Below are 9,320 nucleotides of genomic sequence, written 5' to 3' on the forward strand. Positions count from 1 at the left end.
TACTATGTGCCTGTGAGCATGTCTAACAGCTACATAGGATAAGGTTTAACAAAGAGTTATTAGCAAAAAGCAAGAAGGCTTTGAAGAAAGTCTTTAAAACAAATTATTATTTTTAACACTTATGATTTATTCTTTAATGAGAGGAAACTTTGAAGAGGAAGTTTTCTACTTCCCATAGTAATATTATTACACCCACTTAACAGATGTGGAAACTGGGTTCAGAGAGGTTAAGTAACTTGCCCAAAGCCACATAGTTAGTAAACGGCAGAGCCGAGATTTCAACCCAGGTCCATTTTGACTCCAAGCCTGTGGACCTACGGAGTTGATTCACACTCCCTCCCTTGTGAATGAGTTTCTGTTGATCACATCTCTGTCGACATTTAGTACCATCAGTCTTATTGACTTCCACCAGCCTGACAACTGAAATACCATCAGTGGCTCACCGCTGTGAGGATTTGCAATCCTTTTGCTTAACCTCAGATGTGTTTCATTCTAAAGCAGGGAGAGGCTGGATGCTGTGGCTCGCACCTGTAATCCCAGCACTTTGGGAGGCGTAGGTGGATGGATCACTTGAGGTCAGGAGCTCAAGACCAGCGTGGCCAACATGGTGAAACCCTGTCTCTACTAAAAATAAAAAAATTAGCTGGGTGTGGTGGTGCATGCCGGTAATACCAGCTGCTTGGGAGGCTGAGGCAGGAGAATTGCTTGAACCTGGGAGGCAGAAGTTGCAGTGAGCTGAGATCGTGCCACTATACTCCAGCCTGTGGGTGACAGAGTGAGACTCTGTCTCTAAATAAATAAATAAAGCAGGGAGAATGGTGAGTGCTAGATAGAGAGTTCTAGCAGCAGCTTAAGGCAATGCCCATGTGAGGGTTAGCAGAGGAAACTGAGAAGAGTGAAAACAGGGCTGCCAGAGTCCCTCAGGGAAACTCAGAACTTGGATCAGCAGAGCCAAAGGGACCTCAGGCTCAGGGAGCACAATGACCTCATTTTACAGAAGGGGGAACTAAGGTCTGGAGAGAAGAGGAGACTTGCCCAAGGCCATAGAGTGGTCAGTGCCCTAGCACAGCAAGCACCCCTTCCGCCGCAGCAGATGACCTCAGGAACATCGGTATGTGCAGCCTCAATTATTTTTAGCCTCACTTTCTCTCTTGCCTAAGGTAGAGGCCCCAGGCTGCCAACCTCGCGTGTTCCAGCAACAGCTCCTGAAGGGCACTGTTCGGATGCTGGGCCCACGCTGTCCCCTCCTTCTCTACCGTCTGCTCTCTCTCTGGTTAGGTAGAACTGACAGCAGGGGCTTTCATTGCCTGTTCTTGTCCTAGTAGGAGGCAGTTGTTGGGATGGTTATATTATGAAGATTAAGGACTTGTGCTGCATTAAACAACCTCCACCTCCACCCTGCTGGGCCCTGGGCCTTGACTGGGACCCCTGGGCCAGGGCTGGGTAAACTTCTAGCTGGAGCACAAGTTTTGGAGCTGATAGTCCAAATGGTCTCACCACTAGCTGAGTGATCTTGGCTGGGTCACTTAACCTCTCTGAGCTTCAGCTTTCCCATCTACTGCTCTAAACTTCTTTCCCCTTGTTCCCGAAGAAAGTGAGGACAGGAGATCCTACCACTCCATGGGGTAGGCTCCTCACCCAACACCACACCAAGCCCACTCTCTTCACCTGTTCCATCATCGTTCTCCTTGCCAGCCCCCCAGAAAAATATTTCAAAATCTTAAGAAAAATATGGAAAGGTAGGAAGAATGACGTAACAAATAATCAGGAATCCACCGAGTTAACTAAGGTTAACATGCAGCTATTTTTGCTCCAGATTTTTTTCTGTTAAATACAGCAATGTTGAGGGCCTCTGTTTTTTCCCCAGTTGTACTTCCTTTCCTCCCTCTCCAGAGTTAATCGGTTTCCTGAGAATGCCACGTATTCTTCAGTAACTGGTATTAACACATAGGTATACATGCACGAAAAATAGGTAGTGCTGCCTTTACGGCTTTTTCAAAACATTGACATAAATATCATCTTAGTGTACATATCTCCCTTGCTCTTTACACACACGCACACAGAGACACATCTAGTTAGTGTACATATCTCTCCTGCTTTACACACACACACACACACACACACACACACACACCCCTAGAATCATAGTGTAGGAGCATCTTCAGTTTCTCCAGATCTTGTCAAACTGCTCTGCAAAGGGACTGACCTTGCACTCCCATCAGTAGTATGTGAGAGTTCCTGTCTCCCCAGTCTCACCAGCTCTGGAAATTGCCAGACTCCCTGACACCCGCCAGTCTGGTAGGTGTGGAATGGAATGCGGCTTAACTTTCACTTCTCTAGTTAGTCCTACTGCTACCACCAACTGCTAACATTTATGGCGTTCTTCACTTTTGTCACATAGTGTACTATATGCTTTATGTATTTTAACACATTCTGTCGTCCATAGGAGATGGGGACTATTATTATTTCCATTTTATGCATGAGAAAACTGAGGCAGAGAGGCATGAAGTTACTTGCCCACGGTTTGCAGCCACAAGGTGGCAGAGGCAGAATTCAGACCTGGCTGGCAGAAGAATTCACTCCTATCCTTACCTATGAATTCACTCTTATTCTCACCACTCAAAAGTGTGGCCAGTGAATCAGCAGCACCCACATCACCTGGAAGCTGGTTAGAGATGCAGATTCCCAGGTCTCCCCAGAGACCACACCAGAATCTGCATAGTGACAGAATGCCTAGGAGATTCGAACACCATGCAGCCATAAAAAAGAACCACCTTACCCTATGTTGTTATGCAGCTCCTTTTAAAATATACTGGTCATGTGGATTTCCTCCCTCGTGAATTGTCTTTTCATATCTTTTGCCCATTTTTCTGTGGGTGGTTTGTCTTTTCCTTATGGATTTACGGATTTCTTTATGATGGATTTGAATCATTTATTACACGGGTTATAAATATCTCTCCCAGTCTGTGGCTTGTCACGTCTTAGGATGACTTCTGCTGGCTCCTTTAGCTTTCTAAATCCACCGTTCTTGCCCAGAAGCCTTCCTTGCCTTTGCTATACCTATATTCTTAATGTTCTGTGTCTCCACCTTAGCCTGGCTGTGGCTAAGGAAGAGTCACTGGACATGAAATCAGCAAACCCAAGCTTGAGTCAGACCGACCTGGGTTTTCACCTTGACTCTGCCAAATTAAGACCTATCTAATTGAAGGTGGCAAGCTTCAGACTCTCTCATTCTGTTTCCTTATTTGAAACATGAAGATAAGAATACTCAATTCAAAGAGTGGTGGTTGGGATTAAGTGAGTGCACATATGTGAAAGCGCTCTGCATCCTTTAAGGGTGGAATATTGTTTCTGGATGCCTTGGTCTGTTTCCCGTTACAGAGCTTGACCTAGGCACCTGAGAGATCTGCTTCTAGACCTGCCTAGAGGTGAGGCCCAGATGCTGCCTCAGCATAAATCACTTCTTCCCTATCCCTCCCACAAGTCTGGGATCCTGGCTGGCTGACTCACCTCTCTGTTTTCTAAACTATACAACATATGTGTTAAACCCCATCCTGCTTTCCTAGATGGCCCACTTTTAAGTGAGAACATGTGGTGTTTGATTTTCTGTTCCTGTTAGTTTGCTAAGGATAATGGCCTCCAGCTCCATTCATGTCCCTGCAAAGGACATAATCTTGTTCTTTTTTATGGCTGCATAGTACTCCATGGTGTATCTGTACCACATTTTCTTTATCCAGTCTGTCATTGATGAGCATTTGGATTGATTCCATGTCTTTGCTATTCTGAATAGTGCTGCAATAAACATATGCATGCATGTGTCTTTATAACAGAATGATTTATTTTCCTTTGGGTATACCCAGGAATGGAATTGCTGGGTTGAATGGTATCTCAGACTTTAGCATTTTAGGTCTTCAAGGAAGACACTGTCTTCCACAATGGTTGAACTAATTTACACTTCCACCAACAGTGCATAAGCATTCTTTTTTCTCCACAACCTCACCAGCATATTTTTTGACCATTTAATAATAGTCAACTCTGACTGGTATGAGATGGTATCTCATTGTGGTTTTGATTTGCATTTCTCTAATGATAGTGATGTTGAGCTTTTATTTGTATGCTTGTTTGTGGCATGTATATATTCTTTGGAGAAGTGTCTGTTCATGTCCATTGCCTACTTTTTAATAGTTTCTTTTTTTTTTTTGTAAATTTGTTTAATTTCCTTATAGATGCTAGATATTCGACCTTGGTCAAATGCATAGTTGGCAAATATTTTCTCCAATTCTGAAGGTTGTCTTTTTACTCTGTTGATAGTTTCTTTCACTGTGCAGAGCTCTTTGGTTTAATCAGATCCCATTTATCAATTTTTGCTTTCATTGCAATTGCTTTTAGTGTTTTCATCATGAAATCTTTGCCTTTGCCTATGTCCTGAATGGTATTGCCTAGGTTGTCTTCCAGGGTTTTTATAGTTTTGGGTTTTATACTTAAGTCTTCAATCCACTAGATGGATGTTGTAAGAATCCATTTAAGATGACACGAGAGTGCTACAAAGGGCTTTGCAGATGTCGTGGGGAAGCAACAAACAAACCCCACTGTGAATTGCCTACGTAGACACTTTTACGAGATAGCATTATTGTTTAATGCAGATGATCCTTTTATTAAAGTTTACACACTTAAGCATAAAGAAATTTACAGGGCCGGGCGCGGTGGCTCACGCCTGTAATCCCAGCACTTTGGGAGGCCGAGGCGGGTGGATCACGAGGTCAAGAGATCGAGACCATGCTGGTGAATATGGTGAAACCCCGTCTCTACTAAAAATACAAAAAATTAGCTGGGCATGGTGGCGCATGCCTGTAATCCCAGCTACTCAGGAGGCTGAGGTAGGAGAATTGCCTGAACCCAGGAGGCAGAGGTTGCGGTGAGCGGAGATCGCGCCATTGCACTCCAGCCTGGGTAACAAGAGCGAAACTCCGTCTCAAAAAAAAAAAAGAAATTTACAGACTTGGAGCTCCAGTAATGGTGGCACGATGGTGCACCTGGAGGTAACATTATCAAGAGCTTTTGTTGAAACCTTTCATTTTCAATTGGGTGCTTATTTTTTTCCACCCAAGTCTTCAATTATGTTCTAACACTGCAAAAACAATTTGAGCATAAAAAGCAGACAAGAGGCAGTAAAATAAGCCCAAATAATTTAGAATTGAACAAGAAAACAAAATCATTTACTCTTAAAATGATAAAAGTAAAATTAAGACAACCTCTAAACCAGGGGTTTGGTGAACTTGAATAGGAAAAATTTTAAATCTTTCTTTTCACCAACTTCTAACTGAAATATAACATTTCCTTCGATTATGAATATAGGAAACAGTCCACAGTAGGATCAGAGTACCTGTGACTTTGTCACCAGTAGAAATGAGACATTTAGATATATTACAGCTGTCAGATATTTCAAAATATTAAGTTGAAATTACAGTAGTTTTAGAACCACCATGCAATCTTATTCCGTGTTAATAAAGTACCTATGTTACTGTATCATAACATTTTGAAAAGTACCTTCGCTTTATTTGAATATGATCAGTTTCCTTTGTAATCCTTTATATTTAGTTTTACACATTTGAAAACCTTGCTTTGAGAGGGATCCACAGGCTTCACTGGATCACCAAAAAGTTCAGTGGTACAAAAAATGTTCAGAACCTCTGCTTGAAACAAGTCATTAACGTCATAAGAAGAGAATACTTAATAGTGAAATAGGATGGGCATGGTGGTTCACACCTGCAATCCCAACACTTTGGGAGGCTGAGGCAGGCAGATCACCTGAGGCCAGGAGTTTGAGACCAGCCTGGACAACATGGCAAAACCCCATCTTTACTAAAAAATACAAAAATTAGCAGGGTATGGTGGTGTGCACCTGTAGTACCAGCTGTCTGAGAGGCTGAGGTACAAGAATCACTTGAACCTGGGAGGTGGAAGTTGAAGTGAGTAGAGATTGTACCAGTGCACTCCAGCCTGGGTGACAGAGTAAGACTGTGTCTCAAAAAAAAAAAAAAAAAAGTGAAATATATGAAGCTGACTTCAACAGTAAGATTTCAGAAAAGGTCTAAAAACTGTGGTTCAGAATTTAATTACCACAAGGAGTTAGAAAATCCACACTACAATCCAGCTTCCCAAACAGAAGACTGCATTTCCCACTATCCGTCTTTATCACTGTACATACCCCCACCCTAGACACTAGTGTAGGACAAATAGTTAAGGAAAGAGAGGTTAAAACAGTCACTCATGCAGAGGATAACCCAAGTGCAAACATGACATGCTTAGCATCTGGAAACCTGGTGGGAGGCGTGCAAGAGCACGCTGGGTTCCTAGAGATTGGCTGGTAAACCTAGAATGAAAGGACAGTGGTAAGAAGCCAGGTATCCATGGGGCAGCCTTCCCAGTTTGTTTGGCAACATTCAGACTGTGACCAGTACTCAGAGACCAGTCCTAGGTTTACCATGCAGACAGACAACAATGTGGAGGAACAGAGAGAGCGTTCTAGAGAAAAGTTTAAAACTATAAGTAAAATGAAAGGAAATAGTATTCTTGGGTATTAAAAAAAAGAACTCTGAGGCTAAGCTTATTGTTGGCCTCTGGATTTGCCCTCTCTGGTCTATCTTCCACGTTGCTGAGTGAATCATTCCAACACTGTATGGAACGCTCTTGCTGAAATCTTTCAATGGCTCTCCGCTGTGCTCAGGATCAAGTGCAGGTTTAAAAAGGTCCTTTATTATCTGGTCTGCCTAGCCCATCTTTTGGTATGCTTTTGTATGCTCTATCTTGGCCTCCTCAACAATCTGCAGTGTCCCACCCTCTGGCCTCTAGGTCTTTGAGCACAGTGTCCCCACTGTCTGGTACACTGCTCTCTGTATTTTGCTTGGCTTTCCCTTTTTCTCCAGGTTTAGGCTTGGCTATCACTTTCTCCCAGAAGTCCTCCTATGTGCTCCCATAATGCACACAGCTCCAACTATGTGTCTGTGCTTATCAAGTCACAGCACTTTTCACATTAATAATAGTCTCCTTTAGTGTCTGAGCAACGGGAGTCAGGCACTGGGTCTTACTGTGGTCCTAGCATTTAGCATAGGGCCTGCTGCTCAGGCTCTCAAGTGGCTGTTGAATGGTTAAACTGGATCTACAAAGGCGGAGCTGAGCAAAATTACTGCCTTGGTGTGGTGGTGACAGTAACTGGAAATCTGTCGATGATTCCTTACATGCGGACTTGATATTTGAGTCCACAAAAATTATGATGGAACTACTTTATATATTTAAAAAAATCCTAACAAAAACGGCTCATTTATCTAAGATAAATCCAGACAGAATAATAACAAAGGGTAAATTGTTTGCTTCTGGCTGGAAGATAAGCTCAGACAGTGCAGGGTTTTGTGCTGATCAGCGGCTCAGATTGCCTAATGATGCACCACAGGGATTTCTGAGATAAGATTGACCAGATAATCTAGTAATTTCTGACTTACCACGAAGTATATCATAAATGAAAGGTGTCCGTGAAGTTTTGCAAAAAAATCTGGAATCTGGGCCTAGATCATTCATTCTGGTGATTAGTACTGCCTTTGTAATTGCCTGAGTTAGCATGCCTCTTAGATGAGGAACATGAACCAAGAAGGACCTTAGAAGTCTGGGAGATGTGAACCAGAGACCCTTGAGAATTTGCATAGGGCCAAGACCAGATTCTCAAGATGTTTTCTGTGTGGTAGCAAAGAAGATTATGGCTGTTTGATGGAAACAAGGAACTAAGTTAGGCACATCCAAGAAGGGCCAAATTGCTACTTGAGGAGAAGGGGTTTTGAAGCTCAGCCTTTGTTGCTTTGGTTAGGATTTTCAAAATCAGAAACATTTTTATGCTGCATATATTTTGGGGATTTTTTTTTCAAAAGTAAAATCTTTTTTCTCAAAAGAAAATTATTCTTTGCTTCAGAATTAATTACCACAAGAAGTCAGAAAATCAACACTACAATCCAGCTTCCCAAACAGAAGACAAAATTTCCCACTAACTCAATCTTTATCACTGTACATACCCCCACCCTAGACTCTTGTGTAGAACAAGTAGTTAAGGAAAGAGATTAAAATGGTTACTTGTGTTGATAATATTCAAATGTAAACATCAGTCTGGCTTAATTATGCTAAAAAAGAGGAGACAAATATTTGAGTGCCTACTAAATATCAAGAATATCTTGATATTTTTACATATAAGGAATTCTCTCAACAAGAGGGGAGATATTTGTCTAAACTTGGATCAACACTTTCAAGAGAAGTGAAGGTATATCTCAGGGACTTCTCATTTGGGAAGCAAAGAGAAATAAAACCAAGGGAAGGTGGAAGAATACAGGACAACTGTACAGTTGCTCCTTCTTTCCAGATTTTTTTTTTTTAAAGAGATGGGAATCTCACTATATTGCCCAGGATGGTCTTGAACTTCTGGACCCAAATGATTGAGATAATTCTTTGTATTGTTTTGTTTTTATAAGGGAGGTTTTTTCTAACAGTGGGCTCTCTGACTCCTGTGAGACAGCAGCATTTTGTATGTTTCTCCCTGTTTGCTTCATTGGATGCATTACAATTAAACCTGTGCCTGATTAAGGAACCAAAGTATGCACTAATGATGGGAGACAAAACAACAGGGCTTTTCATTATGTTTTTAACAGTAACACCAATTCACTTCCCATGTTTTATATATAGTCCCCATGTTTGTTTCTGTTTTTTTGTACAGAGGGTCTTGCTATGTTGCCCAGGTTGGTCTCGAACTCCTGACCTCAAGTGATCCTCTCACCTTTGCCCCCCAAAGTGCTGGGATTATACAGGCGTGAGCCACTGTGCCTGGCTGAGTCCCCATGTTTTATCCCATGTTTTCTCACAAAAATAAGAAAGAAACAATGACTGCTTGACAATGAGCGCTAATTCTTCCTTTCTTCCCCATCTGGATGTGTTCACAACTTTCTAACTCTCTATCATCCAAATCTCAACAAACTAAAAATAAAAACCTGTATTTTGTGACCTAAGTCTTACTTGATTAGCTGTCAACTGCTTTTTATTTGGATTCAGGAAGGCTGAAGACTAGGCCATAGTGGGAGTGACTGACTTACTCTTTAGCCAAACAGCACTGATGGAGTTGTCAGCAATGCTCCTGTGTCTGAGGAAAGTATTGGTTTACAAAGGTTTTAACATTTCATGGTATAATAACAGTGAATCATATTAAGATTCTGGTGTATTATCATTATGACCTGATACCATTCTAATTTTAAGATCTGCTATTAATACAGGTAAAAATCACACTGGTT

The sequence above is a fragment of the Aotus nancymaae genome, unplaced genomic scaffold, assembly GCF_030222135.1.
Source record: "Aotus nancymaae isolate 86718 unplaced genomic scaffold, 86718_ANA_hifiasm-v0.15.2.pri h1tg000007l, whole genome shotgun sequence".
In the NCBI taxonomy this organism is placed as follows: domain Eukaryota; kingdom Metazoa; phylum Chordata; class Mammalia; order Primates; family Aotidae; genus Aotus; species Aotus nancymaae.